General features: G+C 46.6%; 1 protein-coding gene across 13 annotated transcripts in view; it reads right to left on the reverse strand.

Moving 5' to 3' along the window:
- The window catches only part of LOC100120752 (F-actin-monooxygenase Mical), a 62,154-nt gene that overhangs the window by 27,827 nt on the left and 14,593 nt on the right, over positions 1-19,734 (reverse strand). For 11 of the 13 annotated variants that reach the window (XR_004227333.2, XR_004345185.1, XR_004227335.2 and 8 more), the window contains exon 2: positions 7,710-7,743. The gene's annotated coding sequence lies outside the window, so the exon portion shown is untranslated. Of the gene's footprint in view, positions 1-1,805; positions 2,093-7,709; positions 7,744-17,985; positions 18,036-19,734 lie in introns of those variants that run through there. The other 2 variants (XM_031928079.1, XM_031928087.2) reach the window with 2 other exon arrangements.

Genomic DNA, 19,734 nt, shown 5'->3' on the forward strand with positions numbered 1-19,734 from the left:
ATCGCGTTTTTCCGCGTAAATCGCTCCAAGAGGAAGGGGACGATTTCCGCGCGCGTCATTGTGCGTATACGCGCTTATTCCGGTCATTAGAGCAAATTGCTCGGCTTCGCTTCGATGGCTCCCTGCACGTGTAACTTTCGATTCTTCTGCCAAGTGATCGGCTAGTTGATCGCCTATATAGTGTGTTTTATATTAGATGCAGATGGATTGAAACTACGTTGCGCCGAGTGAATCTTCGCACCTTCAATTTATCATTTTTGATCGAGTTAAAAGGTAATACAATGATTCACTCGTTATATTGCACGCCCGAAACGCTCTTTAAATATTTCATATCCACGAGCTTGAATTCGGCGACGACGGGCTCAATTGAGATAAATGTTAATTTTATACCGCTCATTACGTCGTCCACGCGCGAAAAATATAACTTCGTTTTCGCGACGCGATAATGCGCGTTAATGCAATATCCTCACTTCTGTTTGATTCAGCGCCGACGACCGCATGCTCCAATTAAACTTCGCTTTGTTGTTGCATCGGAAGATCAGCTTTAATCCTCTCCTTTACTCATTTTTATCTTATCGCGCGCACCTTCGTAACTAAATTAATTTCCGAGAACAGCTTGAGTCACACTGGTACAATTATACTTTTTACACATTGCGTTTATCAAGGAATTCAAAATTCTAAATTCCGACTAATCTCGCCGGGCGATTGATTCCTTCAAACGCCCTTTCACCCGTTAACGCATCACGCGTCGCATTCGCGAAAGTTAAAAAGCCGGAAGAGTAGAACAGCGGAAAGACACACAGTTCGCGCGCGATTTGTTTTTCCACGCGTTGTTAACACGCGGTCTGTAACGCGAAAATGCACGTGTACCCGCGTGTGTGTGTGTGCATAACACAAGCGGTTGGAACAATGCTCGAGGAATAAGGCAAGCCGGAAGAGTTTCGAAGACGACTCGAAATACCTGAACTCGTATAATGTGACCGGTGCGCGAACGCGGCTCTTATTACCATGGAGCGACCACCTTTTGAGCAATTCTCGGCTTTTGTGTAACGAACGCGTAAGTGGACGAATTTTTTTTGTTTAGAGTGTTTTTGAGATTTACTTAAAGTGGATATAGGGTGGAGTGGGTTGGGGGATTGGTATTGATCGGTGACGATTGCGAATACAGTCGATTTATATTTATGAGGGGTTCGGGCGACTTTTTTGTGATTCGAATTCTTTCGATTCTTGAAATAAAATTTGTTATTGAAGAGGCAATTAACGCTCGCGAGAGTTATATAATTAACCACAGAAGTTCTAATTAAATGATCCGTTCGATCTCGTAAAGATTAAATAAACCCAAGTATAAGGGTTGATTCAGTTATTTGAATATACCGATTTTATTGCTCATCAAATAAAATCACGGCCGCGGCTATAACGTTTACGTAACGCATAAAGTGTAACAACTCGATTCGAAACACTTTGACCTATAATTGCTCGTTGGCCAATTTCATTACCGATCTATCGCATAGCGCTGCAACTCAATCGAATATCGAATCGAATATCGAATATCGAATATCGAACTCGAACGAAATCGCCAAATCTTTCATCGACGATATTATACTTCATTCAATCTTCAAAAACGAAGCTATACTTCAGCGCATTGTGTAACATGAAAAATCCAAACTACATCCATTAGACACATTTAAGGCCATCAAGTACACAGGGAGGTCAGGCCTCATTATGCCGATTGTTTCCAAATTGGCTCATCAACCACTCAGCAAACCTCAAACGCACACATCAAAGCTCAAAAGCTCATCTCGTACCTATAGCTCCGTATATCCACCCAGCACTGATTCCACCACCGGAGAAATGCACAGTCAACGAATTACCGGAACAAAAGTTTGCAATAATCTCGTCGGCGCAGTTGAAACACAAAATCTCCCTCGACTGTCCGTGTCGCATGTTACACCGGCGATGATCGCTATCAGTCCTCTCGCGTCACTTACACAACTGAACTCTCAACGTTCGAACGAACGAACGAAGGCACTCGTCTCGAAGAGAAAAAGCGCAGCCGAGAGCGAGCGATGCTCTCTTTCTCGCAGGGGGCAGATGAGTGCGCGCCGAGCTCGCGGCTCTATAAATAGGCCGGCCAAGTGGGCAACGAGATGCACGCAATCCCGACTAGTCGTCGACGACGACGACGCTCTGTGTGTTGGAAGTGGAACGCAAGTTCGCCGTCGACCAATTTTACTGCAGCGCTGCCGAGTTAGAGAGAGATGGGAGAGCTGGCCGTAGGCGGTTTTTCACGCGACGAGGAGACCCCCCACTTGAGACTCGGAGAGGTGTGAGCTTTTTGGATGTCGAACCTTTTTTATTTTCTCTTCGTTGAAGCGGGTTTTCGGAACGACGAACAGGTGCTGCGGATCGATCAATGCGAGCGGAAATTTCAAACCCTGGGCAAAAATAACCGCGTAATTAGAACCGGAATTTCCATATTCTGGAATCACGAAGCCAGCCAAGAAGAAGACGACACCCATCAGCTCAGGCGTCGCTCAGCCTCCGCAGCACAGAGAAGGAAGCAATTTCCACCCGCCGCGTGTACCAAAAACTCTTTAGACTACTTATACAGCACGATACGATATACTCTCCCAAGTCGTCGGATCCAGGAAAACGCGCGTAACGAGCTTGAATTGGACCGTCCGGCAGCAGAGAATACAAGAGGACGCCCACGTGGGCGTCGTCTCGTCGCCTCCTCGTGGATTTTTCGGTCGCAGACGTCTCGGCGCGCGAGAGAAAGCAATTTCGCGAGGCGATACGCGCAATGAAATCGAAGGCCTTCCGTCCTTTTCTTCCCCCTTCCGCTTGATTGGCCGCGCCGAGAGGGTCGAATGAAATATGAGAGAGGCCTGCCGAGTGACAGTTCTGCTATTGCCTATTATGTCGGAATTAATGCCGAGGTATACCGCTACTGCTGTTGGCGTTTTATTCCTTGGTGATTAAAGCTCGTGAAGCGAAGTGCGGGCTTTTCGCGATGTGTGTGAGTCATTGTTTTGGAGTTATTATTGCCATATCGCGAGGTGGATTTATAACGCGTTGATGATATTGACGATCTTTTAGCTTTTTGGGGTATAACCCGAGGAAATCCTGGCGCATAAAATTATGCCGTGAATTGAGGCTGAATCACAGCGATTGGGATTTTCCAGTCTTCGAGTACGTTTTAAATCTTCCTCTCATACTCATCCGTAATAGCAGACATCAAGAAAAGACGTTTACGAAGAAGTTGACGAACGTCCACAAATCACAAGAGTAAAAAAATCGAAAGCGCTGCAAGACGTAGCGAAAACGAGACGCAATAATAAGCGATTCCTCATCTCAACGAGAAATAGAAAGGATCGACACGACTGAGCTCGCGCAGTGATCGAGTGAGAGGCGATACAACGCAGACTTTACCGATCCAATACACCCGACATTCTCGCTTTTCACTCTTGAATCCCGTCGGGTCGAACACTAGAGGCCGTTGCCTATTGTTTACGGCGATGCGCTCGAGAGGACTGATCTGGACCGACAGTCGTGTACAGGCACCGCTGACGAAAAAGGGGGAATGAGCCTTGTTTATGGGGAAATTTCACACTTTTGTGCGCTCGGAAATTACGATGCTCGCGAGATTAATCTATTAGCGCTACGGGTTTCTCTTTTGTGTTTGAGAGTGAATCGCGGAGAGCTGTTGTTTTTTGTCCGAGAGGCTTAATTGTTCACTACGAATGGACGAGACAGAGAGGCTCTTGTTAGATGGATACGATTTTCCTTCGTTATATTATCGATCTCGCGATATCGATTCTTTTTTAGGCTCATTAAATATGTTTAGTCAGTCATACATTAGTGAAAGCGAATTACGTTCCTAAAAGAAGTCCGCGGGATCGGAGAAAAATATTTTTTTCCCAATGCGCAGGTCGTTGTGAATCACCGTTTACTTGAATCACACGCCTCCTGCACGGCGCCAAGAAGAAAAGGCGAACCGGCACTCGTTGCATAAACCGCTATTTCGACCGAAAAATATTTCGCGCTTCGCTGCTTCCACGACGCAACTAACGACGCTGTTTATCAACGACGCACCTGATGCGTGTGTGTGTGTTCGTATACCCGGGAGTCAAAATATGCCCCCTTGTTTATTGTGTATACAGATGAGCACGAAACGAAACTCGATGACGACGCGTGCAAAGGCCTCTACGATGCCAAAATCTGGCGGTAATTAGGAACGCGACGCCGCTAGGGTGGATGTCCTAATTGTGTAATATTGCTCTGCGGTGCGCTGTGGCAAAGTGATAAATTCGAGTTTTGGTTTCGTTTTGGCCTGGCTGAGAGAGGAGGTTCGTGCAGGTGGGAAAAGTTTCGATTAATAGCGTGCGCAGAGCTCTGTGTATGAATTATTTTAGATTCGATGGGTAGATGAAGATAAAAGTGCGGAACAATGGCGAGCAAACTTTATTAACTGTTTAAGTGCCTTCTGAATGAAATTAGACTCTGTTAGACTAGAATTACGCTCTATCAGGTGTGAAATTCCAGTTAGCTTGCAGTGGGGGGACAATAATAATTGATTTAACTACTTCCGTATTTATTATAACTAATTATCTATAGATTGATAGAAACTAAGTTTCCACAATAAATTTCTCAAGCATATATCAAAAACACAACGCAGACGCTTCAAAATACCGAAATAATTAGGACACCACCTCCCCCTTTTTCCACCGCTACACAACGCAGTCATTGTTCTATTTTTCCGTCGCCACGCGTCCGTTGCAGCAGCGCACGTTTCTTCGTCCGTCGCGGCAGTTCGAGCGGTCAGGGCGCATTATAGCCGTCGTCTATATTATAACGAATGTGTGTACAGCGTTTGATACGAAGCAGCGCGAGTGTGTGTCATCGGCCGGCTAATTATAGTCCGGCTTCGTATAGTCGTCTCGGCTTTGCGCGCGCGATGTTTGTTTGGATGGGATTTTTTTCGCCGCGAAGCATCGCAGCTGCTGCAGGTGTCTCGCTTTGAAAATTTCACTCGCGTGCGTATTTATAGGCTTTTGTTTGTTTGTTTATTTGGGTCGTCGGTCCGCCGGCTATTGTGGCAATTTTGCCAATCATATAATTGAACGAGATATTATGCGATGCGAAATGCTCGCGTGAGTGCTTTTTCGCATTCCAGAAGCGTTTGACGTTTTGGATAAGGAAACCGTAGCGGTAATTTGTCTTACAGGTAGTGATTAGTGGCGGGCTTTGCTTGAGCGCGGAAAATTGCAAATTAAACTGTCGATAAAATAGGCGGGTTCCCGGTATCTGGTTAAATCGCTGTTTAACGCGCGCTCGTCAACGTCCGGTATTACTCACGCACGCGCTGCTTTTTTTAAAATTATTTAGGATAATTACCCGCGGTTTTTCTTTGTTGCAAGACGGTGAACAATAATCGCTCGACGATTGCGTATAAATGTTCCGTTCGAGAACTATTGAAAAATCAGTTCAAGATTTTCTTTCCCGATGATCTATAACTGCTTTATACTGCTCTGAGAGCTTCTGATGCATCGATTTTAATTGGGATGCGATATAGCCATCAACGTGTTCAAGTGCATTACACGCGATAAGATATACGCAACAGCCAGTTCGACTGCCTTTTACGGTAGCGAATAACAAATCTAGACACATTCATGAAGATTCGACAGAGATTAACATTTTTTATAAATTATATCATCGCGTGTATTACGTTCTAATTTTCTGTTTCTCTTACCCAAACGAAAAAGCAACGACGACACAATCACGTCCGAATCCCATCATCGAACACATAGCACACAATCCATCGTCGAATGAAACTCACACTCGAGCACCGTAGATCTCTCACTGGGATGCGATTTCCATCGGAACCGTATATCCCACATCGCGCATCACACACGCAGAAGAAAACCGACGACGGACTGATCGCACGCGAGGGAAAACCTGACCGGCTGGCAAAGAATCTGGTATAAGCGAGTGTTTCTTCTCCGCAAAAGAATTTTCTCTTAACTCTCGCGCAGAATCTAACTCGCTCTCGATATATCTTCGATCGGATTCACGTGTTTCGCGCTTCGCTGCGACCAAACGTCTGATAGCGCCGGCCTTTCTCAAGCGGCAACGACGCTTGACAGCTGCTAAAGGCGCAAGTGGAGGTGGAGGAGTGAGAGATTTTCCCGTTCCGCGTTGCGTCCGCGGAAGTTTACGCGTGAGCTGCGTGCGCGGGTGCGTTGATTTGTTTGGAGAGCGCGATTGAATTTTATTATTTTCCATTCGTTTGAATTTTCTCGGATTTACGCGGGAAGGAATGGTGCCATTCAAAAGTAGTAGGTACACGTTCACAGTGAAGTACTCGCCACCGGTAAAAGCTCGTAAATACCCCGTTAGGAACACCTGAAAACTCTCGCATAAACCCCCGCAACCCAAAAGCCACGTTGGGAACGTGGAATACAGCGGCGGCTCCTTAACCCATTGACAAGAAAACGACTCTGGGGCCTCGATACTGCACCTATATACCTATACATCCAAGCCATCACGTCCTGCACCGAAGCCGAGCTTCGCACGTGACTGCGATCCCGTCGATTTACGAATTCACGACGCGTCGTCCCACTGCGTTAGTTATACGCACGTATACATAGCGATAAAGATGCGTTGAGACGCTGTCGTCGGGCCCCGCGACCTTGGCGCAAGTTTTCGATCCCACGGATGAGAGGAGGATTTCGCTACAGCTATACGGCGTGAGAATACTATAGGTTTGCGGTGGGTCGCGGCTGCTGGGAAAAAGCCGGGATCGAGAGAGATCATTCGTTTATCGGCTGATTTTGTGTATCTCTATATATAGGTAACGGTTTTGTTGTGTGGGTTGAAGAGAGGGAGACCGAGAGGTCTGCGCACGTTTGCGCGTGACATTTGGGTGACAGGTGTAACGGGGTTACTGGGTCTATATTTCCAACAGAGATTCCGATGCACGTGAAATTACTTCAATTCTTAAGAGAACTAGCGACTCTCGATGGGCTCGGGAGCAGTTGTAGCATGAGCGGTTCAAGCAGTAGACCTGATTGAGATAGTTTCGGCATAGGTGGGCCACCTCTATATCTATTATCTACACTCGGAGCGCAAATTCAGTTGAGGGATTCAGAAAATTGCCTCTGCACCACCAATCTTCGCTGACCAGAGACACGGAGCGATCAAGCGGTGAGGAAAGAGTCCAGTCCAAACGCCTTGAATTACACCAAGTGCTCCACCTCACGAAGCTACACACGACATCACAGATAAGCGAACTACAAGCACGTAAGGAAACCTGCTCTATCCGCACGCGAGAGCCTCTCTCTCTCCATTTTCTAAATTTCGGCCAGACGCAGTACTCGCGAAATTAATGGCTCGTGTCGCTGCGCGGCTCATAAATTCCCGACAATTAGCGGCGCTAGCCAGACACTGACTGCTGCGTGTACATGTAGCACAGGTTATATGGCTAGCGGTGAACCGATAAACAACGCCGGGTTTGTGCGTCTAATGCTATGTGGGAATGATGCACCTGTCCCGGCTTTTGCTTTGCTTCTGTCGGGTGAATAGTAGAGAGGAAGATCGGTTTGTTTGGTCTTTTTCGCGTTGCCCGGAGCTTTCGTGGATGTAACGGTGTGAGGGAGAGGTTTTTCTTTTATTTCTCCGCGAGCAGTTATATGTGTAGTGTTACTTACAAATCTTTGTTGTTGAATGACGGCTGGAGTTTATCTGAAACAATAAAAGAAACGATACTGTTAGGAATGCGTAGGAAGCGATTTCGTGCATCGGGAAAAAATCTAATACGTTTTCCGGTTAATTAACAAACGTTCTCGAGCCGGTAGTGTAAAAAACTTGTTGAAAGAAAACTCGAAGCACACATGCGCGGAAAAACGGAAGATGTGCAACAGCCTCTTTAGAAAGCGCGCTGATACCATTGTCTCGCGCCTATTTGTTTTTTTTTTCAGTATAACCCAAACTGCAGCCGTAAACCGGCTAATTATTTTCCTAAAACATAACTCGAACTTTCTAAAAACCGCATATACAGTCCACCACTCGCTCGAAAGCAATTATACGCACGACTCGAGGAAAAAACCTATATTCTTTCTCTAATTCCCTCGCGAGATATATCTTAAGCCATGGTAACCGACAAAACGCAGTCACTCCGCTCTAGTTGCGAGGCATATAATTTTTCGCTATCCTCACGGGGCCTGCGCTTTGAGTCTCGAGAACGATGATTTTTCTCTTAGCTCAAACGAGCGTAGAGAAAAGATACGGCGAGAGAGATAGCGTTATCGAGTCGGACACTGCGAGAAGAAAAAGGAAACAATATACTTTCCATCACGAGCATCGGGAGGAAAACACAAGTTTCTTCTTCTGGTTCTAGAGCGAGTGAGTATTATTGGTACACTTTCGAGACATCGCGGCGGATTTTATATGTATACAAGTCTCGCGGAATTACGCGATGGAAAAAGTGCACCTTAAAATTGAATCATTATTCGAGCTAGCTAACCTGGATATCCTACCCCCACGAGTATGCGTAAGACCAAGGCACAATCACGCTCTTATCTGTTCGTCGTTGTTACGTTTATTTTTTGCAGCTGACGACTTTTTAATTTTTCCACATCCACGACAAAAGAACGACTCACAGGTCTAACGTAAACAAACGTCTCATCAAACACTCATACGTAAGTTAATTTGTCTAAATGTCTCTCCACTTCCATCAGTGCACTCGGTCGTTAATACAGGAATAACCTAATTAAAAGCAGCGCGCGGACACACGCGAAAACACAATGAAGAAGCAGGCCCGAGCCTCGGTTGTTGCGTTCACACGAAAACTCGGCCGCGTGACACATATTTGCGTGTGTTTGCGCAAAAATGTCATTTGTACACCGCGGATTACCGCAAGGCGGGATAATTGCGCGCGTCTCCCTCCTCTCACTCTGTATAGCGATGAAGCGCTTTTTAATACGATGCGATTGCTCGCGTGCGTAACGCGAGCAAGTAGCACGAGTCACCGCAAGCTTTTTTTGACATGTGTAGTCGCTTTTCTGGTTTTGGAGGACGACGATGCTGATCATCAGGAGGTGTTATAACCGCAGCTGCTGCTACTGATGTTATTAAGATATTTGGGTGATTTGTAGCGGATTTATAACAATTTTTATAGAATTAATCGTTGCAGTGATTTCTAGCTTTGCTTTGCTACGTTTCTATTGCGCTGACAAGCGCGTGTCAAAATGCACAGCCGATAAAAAAACTCGTTTCAAATCTATAAAGACAAGTCAAGATAAAAAATTACTCTAATTTCTCAACGCCTCGCAGCATATAACCTGCTTATCGCAGCTAATTGCAAAAAAAAGTCCACAACCAGCCTAACCGCTCCGCGCGCACATTTCACCTCAAACACACGCCTTTCGCTCGTCAACGCGATTTTCCACAGCTCCAAGTTCAAACAATCTTAATCTCCTTCAGCAACAGCCCATCCGCCGCATCAGATTTCCCTCTCGGCCGTAGTGAATGCTCGGCATTACGCATTCTGCAGCTCGCGCTCGCCTCATCTTTCCCCCTGAAAAGACATTTTCCTCGGAACGTCTTCGCGAGAGAGAGAGAGAGAGAGAGAGAGAGAGAGAGAGAGAGAGAGAGAGAGAGAGAGAGAGAGAAAGTCGAGCCGTTGAATGGCCTCTTGTCGAGAAGCCCGTCGCCGCCGGCGCGAATTAAGCGTCTACGTAGGTATATATACGAGCGCGGAGCATCGCGGCTACACTGAAAAGGCCGAGTGTGTTTGCCAACTAAGAAGAAGAAGAAGAAGCCAGTCCGAGCGAGTTCAATTGACGCGAGCGCGCGCGAGATAAGGAAGTCGCGCGTAATTTTATCAGTGTGTGTGTGTGTGTGTCTATGATACGCGCGCGATACACGTACGGAGAGAAAGTGACAAGTTATAGATCTCGACGCGAAAAATGAACAGCTGCAGGTTATGCTGCAACGAGAGGAAGAAAGCGTCGGATATAGCTGTTCTGTGCATGTACACGCGCTTGTTTATGAAATCGATATATACGTCGAGGAAGTGTCGTGTGAGAATTGAGTAGCCCCGCGACGACCTTTCTTCGATGTATGCGTAATCGAGCGTGTACGTAATATACGTCGTGAGAACGCGAGCGTTTGCTGAGTGGAAATTTAATCGTCCCTCGTATACAAAAGGGCAATCGATGCGATTAAATTAATATTAGAATTCGCGCGCCGCGACGTTAAAAAAAAAGGTCAAGTGTCGCTCCATCCGTTCGATGCGCGAGAACAGGTCTAACGGGAAAAATAGGCGCGAACGAAAGAAGAGCCGGCGAGCGGAACTTGTTTTCGCACGCATAGAGATCGCTGCAGTCACTCTACTTTCCCATATGCTACGATCTCTCGTGTGTGCAGGAGTCCGAGCAATTTTCCCTCTGGTATAATAGGTTTCCATTGTCGCCGCGGAAGCCTTGGACTCATCCTGCTTTTATATACGCGTACGATTTCGTCGTAGTCCTGGGAAACGAGCGATCGTGCGATTATAGTGAAATCGATATTATTATATCTCTCGATAGGAGAGAGAGAGAGAGAGAGAGAGAGAGAGAGAGAGAGAGAGAGAGAGAGAGAGAGAGTCTTATTGGGCTCAATTGGCCGCGATTCCAGCCAAAGGTCGTGGGTAGGTACTTTTAACCGATAGAATATAGACGGCCAGAGAGAAGAGGATTTATAAAGAATGCAATTATGATTATATGTGAAGGTGCATTGATTTATGCGCCGGAGCTGCAAGTCGGGGCAGATGAAATATATGCGCGCGGGGATGCGACGTCGATTTAAGTTCGATTGGAAATGTAAATGGAATCTTTGATTGTTCGACGATGGATGTACATATCGTATACAGCTCTTGCAGGTACAAGTTAGAGACGCGATTTCTGTCATGGCTATATAAATGGGAGAAACTATAGCCGAGAGGTATATCGGCGGAAAAATCAATAAGTCGCCTGTTCTGCATGGGAGCTGCGTATTTATTTTGTATGAACTTCGTTCGTTCGCGCTTTGTGATTCGTCAAATGTACTTATATTTGGCTTTGTGATGCTCTATTAAATGTCTATCGATCGCGTTGTACTATTCTTAGGCTTTACGATCCCGGATACCCAAAAGCGTAAATTCTCCCCGGCGCTGCATCGACAACCAAGAACGATATACCTAAATAGCCACACACATCTGAAATCCCAATTACTTCCACGGCTCTCGCGTTTTCCACTTAAAAGCTGCTTCAACGAATAGAAAAAAAAGTAAATCTCAAACAGCGCCTGCTTTCCATTCTCTCCACGTAACCAACAGCTTCTCTCCACCATCACACACACTCAGGTTAATTCTCACGCGCCCGATATATTCCTTCCACAACTTCGCAATTAACAGCAGCTCTCCTCGCTCACATGCACCTGTCGAGAGGTCGTAGGAGTTTGCCCAGGAAAAAGAGTCGACGCGTCTATACATGTATATCTGGTAGGAGAAGAGACAATGTGCGCGCGGAGTTTTACATAATTGCGCGTAATTTCGCCGGGTAATTGGCAGACGAGGAGTGTGTATACATGTATATACAGCGAGAGGCCGATTGTCTGCAGCGTTTCGGGCTCGTCGTCGTCGGCAGTGCAGTTTTATATTACACGCGCCCGACGAGTTAGCGGGAGGTATAATGCTTTCGCTGCAGCGTATAGGCTTAATTAGGATCATGCGTGGACTTAATGAATCACCTCGTGTAATACGGCTACCGGAGGGCATATCTTCTGATGATGAAGGCGAGAGGAAAATTGCTCGGACGTTTGCTCGATAAAGAGTGTGTGTGTGTGTGTGCGAGGCGCGTCACCATAGCTCGATGAGGATTTTCTATCGAGTTTTCGCACTACGATTTTTTCGAAGAGTCAGGGCCTTCGAGGAAACTATAATATAGTGTATTCTGTAAGTGTACACCACGAGCTCATCCGATTCGATCCCGCAGCGCGCAGGACGCGAAAACAATGCGCTCCTCGGTAATACACGTTATAAATTGATATCAAAAGGTACATCACCCACACACATACACACAGTCACGCCGTTCGTGATTCAACGTACACCGCACACTTATGCGCGCACTCGTTCAATAACATCCCCTCCAAAGAGCCACTCGCGAGCACAGAGAAAAGAAAAGCTAATCAATCGGAAACAAAGGAAGCCTCTCTCTCTCTCTCTCTCTCTCTCTCTCTCTCTCTCTCTCTTTCTCTCTTTCTCTCCCACCCACGCTTCGATCGAAATTCCTTTTCTCATCCATATCCGCGCACTCCTGCAACGACGTGTACGACGTGTTACGCGCGCATTAAAAACAGCTCTCGCGCTGCATATCAGTCAGCGATTCTATACAACGTTAAACGCACAGAACTGACGTCAGACCCTCGCTCGCGCATCATCGGAAAGACAAAGCCGTGAGCGCAGATCCTGTCGAGGGAGCCTCGACGATCGGAGAGAGAAGAGTCGTCATCGGGGGGTGATATGGCGCCGGCTGGTCCTGCATCCATATAGTGTCTGTATACGAGGGTGCGCCGAACGTCGAAAATGGCGAGCCAGAGCCCTTTTTATTACATGCGCGAGGGTGCTGTCAGTGGCGCGCGCGAGTGTTTACCGGCGCCGGAATTTATGTCCCGCGCAGCTCGTAAAGGCTACTTCTTCGACAGAGGTCCTTCCGGATAGACTCTGTGCGTTGGACAAGAGTCACCGTTGTCGATATATGTACCTATAGAATAATTTGAGAGTCAGATGTGCCGCCGCCGCCGCCGCCGCTGCTTTAGATTCACATTTATTCCGGTTTTATATGCGCGAAGCGAGATGGAAGTTTATGAATTCCGCGATATAGCTGGGGGAAATTGGCGGGGTTACTTTTTGATTGATAATAATGCCCGGCTTTGTGTATACACCGCGGCTTCTTTACGGCGCAAACATTGCGGAGGCTGTAAATTTCAACGAGCTTTTGTCAGTCGAGTCTGTAATTGAAAGCTCAATCGCGATGAATATAAAACTAGCGTTGTGTGCACGTTGGTATAGCAGATTGCGAGACATTTTTCAAACTTCCTCTGTTAGACGAGCGTATAAAATTTTCCGAGCAAATGGCTTCTTCCCAAGCGAATTCGAGCCGCCCTCTGAGTAAATATTCGCTCCGGGATGCTGACTCGGATTCGTTTGCTCTCGCTTTTATTTCGTTCGGAGCGAAAACGTTAAATTTCCTACAATAAATTCTCGACAACGCGAAATCTTAACTATACATACTATCCTCCATGAAACGACCCTCCGGCGAATCAGGACACCCCGGCAGCACTAGCATTCCACTCGAGCTTTTTAATAAATCCCATCGCAACATCTCTCGTCGCCCCATTTCCATCCCCTTCTGTAGCGGCTCTTCAGCAATAACCGATGAGCTGCTAGAGAGAGAGCAGAGCGTTATACAGCAGGGGCCGTCGTCGGTGGAGTTAAGTATGCGAGGTATTAACGTTGTATCGATTCAGCTGCGCTCGAGAGATGCTGCTATCTGGCGAATGTGTATATGTATGTTATAGGTGTGTGTTAGGCCCCATAAGGGATGCCATACACTTTGCATATCTGGAGGCTTTGTTCGGTCGCGACCGCGGGTCATTTGTTTATTCAATAGGCTTCACTCTCGGCTTCGCATCCCGATTGATAATCGGGGTTGTGCCGTTGGTCGAGCCATCAATCGGTGTTAAATAATTAATCGATATTGGCTTGTGTATACTAGAGTTTGTTGAAAAAAACGTGCATAGGTATACTGTACACTTCAGAAAGTAGATTATGCAAATTAGTAAAGCCATAAAATATACTTCTGGTGATTATACACGCACGTCTTATCTCTCGCGATAGATCATCCTCGTAAAACTCCTGTGCCCGCACCGCAAACAAAAAGCCTCATCCTCTCTCTTTCGCGTCTATCGTAAACCCATTTTCTCCGACGCGCGGGCGAAAAGATCGCGCGGCCGTTATAAACGTTCTATTTAGCCGAGCGTTTTTTTTTGACGTCTCTCGCGGCATCATCTTGGCGAAGCGAGTGTCGAGTACGAGTTGACGCTTTTGACTCGAGAGAGCAGCATCGCGACCTGAAAACTGCGTGTGTATTCTATTTAAACGCGCGAAGTGTATGTTTTTTACTCTTTGGCTAATTAGATCGCGCGCCGAGGAAATTGAATTTTCTGGTGCAGCTCGGCTTATAATCGTGTTTTATTTTCGAAAAGATCAGACAATTCACAAATGAAATCACAATGATTTCATCCGGATGATCTCCTTTCCTCACTGTAAATAGGTACAGCATCGTCGGGATTCGTTAAAATGCAAGAATTTCCAAACGAACGCAGAGAGAGAGAGAGAGAGAGAGAGAGAGAGAGAGAGAGAGAGAGAGAGAGAGAGAGCGAGCAATGCGCATTTTTCCGGCAAACACAAACGAGCGCGCATACACTGCAGCATAGAGAGAGCTGAGAGCAGGGCACACGTTATCAAGCGCGCGCTGAGCGCGTTTCTCCGCACACTACATCAGTCGAGGCCGTCGACTCGTCGTCGCAGCTTAATTAGAGGCGTCCGCGGCGCCGCCGCCGCTCTGCATCGGCGCGTTAAACGTGTGCACCGGGGGTATATATACACATACACGCTATACCCACTATATACACCTTCCTATGCAGCGATGCCGAGAGGCCGTAACTCTCGCCGGTTCGCCTGATAGAAATTCAGATTCGACGCGTCCGTGTGTGCGCCTCCATGTGTGTATACCACACGAGAGTAAGTATATGGAGAGAGAGAGAGAGAGAGAGAGAGAGAGAGAGAGAGAGAGAGAGAGAGAGAGAGAGAGAGAGAGAGAGAGGAGTCAACGAACCGATCGCGAGCCTCGCGTTACAATGCGCAGCTGCTTTTGTTGTCTTTTCGCCGGTTTTCTTTTTTTGGAGCGACGAGCGATCGTTGGGAGATGCCACGGGAATGCTGATTGGTAATCGAGGTATATGTTATATAGTGATTTTGTTTTTGTTTCGAGCGACTGTGGAAACTTTTTCAGTATTCTTCCTTCGCGGAGTAAGCTTTGGGACGAAATTCGCGCTTACTTATAAAGATTTTTGCTCTCGGAGTAAGTGATATGCCGCTCTTCGTAACTTTCCTCCTCCGGTAAACATAAATCATACATCGACGAGTTCGAGTACAAAAAACCGACGAAAACGCGCGCACAGGCGCGCCAATGCACCCATTACATGTATACACCCTCGTATCGTGTGTCCGGCCCATCGACGGCCGAGGGAAGGTCCCGACCTCGGCCAAGCGCGACGAGTCTGACAGGTGTCCCTCTGTGAACTCGATTAGCTCAATGCAGGAGGTGCATTGCGTGCACAGAAAGAAGTTTCTTGCGATGCTTTTGGCGGCTAATTCGCCTGGATTGTTATCGACTGGAAAATGTCCGCTCGTAAATATCAATTAACGGTGCTGTAGCGAAGGTCGTTGGGAAGAACGAAATGTCGTAAAAAGCGTAGTAGGATATACATGCAATTCGAGGAAATGCGCGATTTATGGAAAATTGGACACCAGCAGCTCTTTGCATAAGACGTTGCGTAAGTGTCTTTGTCCGACGAAACCACAGCTCTCAATTTGTACGATATTCAGAAATGTATATTCAACGCTATTGGAATAATCCATTCGTTTCTGGTCGATAAACCAAACTTCCTGTACAACAAACCAGCATTCGATAACGTTTCCTATACGTTACATACGTATACATCCGCCCGAGTGAAAGAAGTCAGCTGTCCCGGTTTCGCGTGCAAAACAAACTAGTCTTTTTCCAAAGCAAAGCTTCCATCGCGTGCGCAGTGCAGCAGCAGCTGATGTACGTGGAAGCATGTCGGGCGATATTGAAATGCTTCGCGGACTCGCTGTTAAGTCGATGAGCTCTGAAACTACTCCAAATATGGAGCCCGGCCAATCGCGATTTCGTGACTGCATATCGCCTGCATATAATACACTCACTTAGACGATTTTTTTTTATTTTTCAATTTCATTCCAGAAGAGAGTTAATTTCCTATCGGGCAAAATTGACTTTTTCGTAAAATCTCTCATTGAATTTCTCAACCCGACACACTCGCGCGTTTTATAAAGAACATCACAATTACCATTTTTACCTCAACTTCGGATTAAACGCAATCATCATCAGCATTAAGCAATCCCGCAGCAAAACAATTTTCAATTCCACACCGTACGACGACGAGCTTATCAAACATACATCATAACCGCACACATTCCTAATCACGCCCCGGCGCAGCAATTTTCCCTCTATACGGCGAGAATAGGGCATTTACCTCGAAAGGTCATCTCGAAGGCGTCGTTATTGCACTCCGTATTTGCCGGAGAGTAAAATCCGAGCAATTCGCCGCTGTTTATCAAGCGCGTTTCCGTTTCTCCGCAAACGAGCCTCTCGATCGGCTTTACGTAAGCGTTGCATATTAAACGTTACGTAGTAGCGCGCGAGACCTTCGCCGCACATCAGTTTGTAGGCTCTTGGACGCTCGCGGCTCTCTTCTTTGCCTTTTTTATATATCTACACTGTCGTGCGGCTCGTGTGTTTTGTTGCGAGCGAGCTGGAGAGTTGCGGTGATATATTGTAATGAGCTGCTGCTGATTGATGCGGTGCTTTGATTTTTCGAAATTTGTTTTTTCTCTACACTTCGTGACGAGTTGGGGATTTGGAAACAAAAACGGCGTCGGGATATTTGAAGGAATGTTTGTTTGAGGAATTTGATTATAAATATATATTCGTACAGGTATAGCTTTATAACGGGATCGTCGGCCGAAGCCAAAATTTCTTCGACACTCGAGGACAAACGGTCAAAGCGCCGCTCGCTGAAATTATCATTTCTCGTATAACGAGCGACGCCGAGGCGGTAGAAGATCGCGACTAATTGTCAGTCGCTCGGCATCGACGACTGGTTAATTCGATACCGCTTGTGGGTGTATACCAGACAGAGAGCATAGTTATATATACGTATTCATATATTATATTGTAATCGTGAGTCATAGCGCGCTTCGATGAATATTGGATATCATCGGCCATCCGATCGCGGATATTCGCAATGACGCGATTGAATTCATTTTTCAATGATTAATTACGGTGCGGCTCGATTGTTGTCGGCTTTTTGTCGCCGTCGAGCCGGCGAGACGAATAATTGCAGCTTGTCGTTTCGAAATTGAAAAAGTTTCGTTTACATGCCACGGTGAAAGTTAAAATAAAACTTACTGCAACAACGTATAAAAAAATCTAGATCGCAGCGATCGCTTCCGGGCGTCTTCCACTCCCGAACCTCACTCAATCTCACCGTATCAACCGTACACCCGAAAACTACCTTCCTCAGATCAATTCCTCCTGACCCAGAAAACCGATGCAAAAAGGCGCAGAGCTCATACCTTCGCAAAGGGGAAAAAAGTGCCAGAGAGCGTGATTGCAATAACCCTTTCCTTCCAATTCCTCCTCTCGCGTGCAGCGCAGTATAACTCAGCGATCGATATCTCGCGTCTGCGTGTGTATACCAGCGCGTCTTTCTCTCTCACTGTGTATACAGCTCTATGCACAATAATAACGACTGTACGGGGGAGCACAGTCCGATATCGCCGCGCTTCGACGTCGATGTGTATCGCGCATGCTCGGGCTAATTAGAGCGGCGCCTCCTCCGCACGTGTGTATAACACGTCTAACTATCGGACGGACGCTGTTGCTTTATGAGCGCGAGAAAGGTGGAATATGCGCTGTGTGATTGAGAGTGAGAGCTTCTGCACGCCGGTCGCTGAACTGTTGGGATTTATGGCGAGGAGTTGGATCGTTGAAGGATTTTGGCAGGTGTGGGTGGGGTGACGAGACGAGGGTTGAGCTGTGCTTTGAAATGGATTACGAACGAGTTATGTTTACTTACGTATGTAGATTGAATGCGTCTGGGTAAGGGATGCTTTTGCGGACACTTACCTGAAACAAGAAAGAAAATAGTTCATGAGTATTATTATTAGACTATATAATAGAGCTAAATACTACTCGATATCGTTTAACACGAAAACGCAGTAATAATTCAATAAAATTAAGCCACCGCCCAGTCACCATATCAGAGCAATATCGATTAAAGAAGCCTAATATTATACCGCGGCGTTACATCGGCCGCCTTGTAAGTCGCCGAGAGGTCTCTCTCTCTCTCTCTCAACTCTTACTCTTACTCGGCCGCATACGAGTCCGTTTAAGCCTCATATAGAGCAGAAACTCTTCGGCGCTCGGGAAAAATCGATTATAAGCGCCTGCTATTGAAATTAAATTACACGCTATCCATGGAAAGACAATTCGTTCTCTTCCATCAGCTTATAACAATTTTCTGCTCGAACAGCCCAATCACACGCGAATTCGATTTTTTTACAAGTCGCGCACGATTTCGCACTGTAAAATTGCAGTTTTTCATACACAACACACGTCAAACCACAAAGACTCGATTCGAGCGCAGAAAAAGAAGTCCAGCCGTTCATTACATAAGTAGCATATACCGTCCGCGCACTAAATAATTTCAATTTTTCCGCGCGAGTGCAGTAATTGAATCGTCAAGCCGGTGATTCCATCGATTACACGTGCGGAACTGCACAAAGTCGCCGCCGCGACGGCACTTGCGTAGTTGCGTATATTCACTTCGATATCTCTCCCCCTGTATACCTGTGCGGATAATCGTTTTGTTCGCAATCATTGCAATCATCGTGTTCTCGGGAGCATGAACCAAAGTCGACTAAAAACCTCTCATTGCAGCAGCACTGCACATGTCTCGGAGGATGCGCTGCGGAGAATTTTTTTGCGATCGGATTCCCCGAGTTGTTCTTCTCGCGCGAGGGCTTGTAGTTTGGGATTTTTATTCCGGTAATAAAATTTTTTCGGTCCGTGCGTTTAGAGTAGTTTTCTGAGCTCGGCGTTTTTTTTTTTTTTCTTAAGGATCGAGCGTTATGGTACGTTATACAGCGGGCTCTGCCGCGGCAAGAAGTGTTTTATTGTCGACGTGTGGGTCTTATGTAAAAGGCGAGTTTTTGTCGTTACGCGACACGTCCAGCAGTAGCGGGTAATGCGGGAGTTTGATTTTGCGGTTCTCGGTAATTTCGAACGACCGCAAGAGTTGGTTGAAAATTTAATCGAAAAATATAGTCACAAATCGATTATTAACACACAATCGTAAATTCTATCTCCCCTGCATACCAAAGCGACCATCAGGGCCACTTTCTTGTCGCATCTCGCCACTTCGCGAGGAAAATCAGGACGGCGTGTAACGAAAAGGGAAAAACAGGCGCGGAAGAGAAACGAGCGCTCGAAAAACGTTCTACAGTTTTGCACTGCTGGCTCACACTCAGTATACTATATATACATATAGTAGCAGTAGTATAAGTCGTTAAAGTAGGTGGAAGAAAGGAAGGGAGTAGCGAGCGCGGACAAACTCGTAAATCCGCGACGTTGCCCATTCGCATTTATATATATACACACACACACACACACACAGAGACACGCGTGTACGTGGGTCGCGCGCACTAATAATAGAAGCCTGTCGGAAAGCGCGGGGTGAACGAAACTGCGCGCGCGGCCGACTATACGGCGGAGAGAGATATTTGGATGAGAGCTATGCTTTTGACGTGAATGGAGTTTTGAGAGA

This window comes from Nasonia vitripennis, chromosome 1, assembly GCF_009193385.2.
Source record: "Nasonia vitripennis strain AsymCx chromosome 1, Nvit_psr_1.1, whole genome shotgun sequence".
Lineage (NCBI taxonomy): Eukaryota > Metazoa > Arthropoda > Insecta > Hymenoptera > Pteromalidae > Nasonia > Nasonia vitripennis.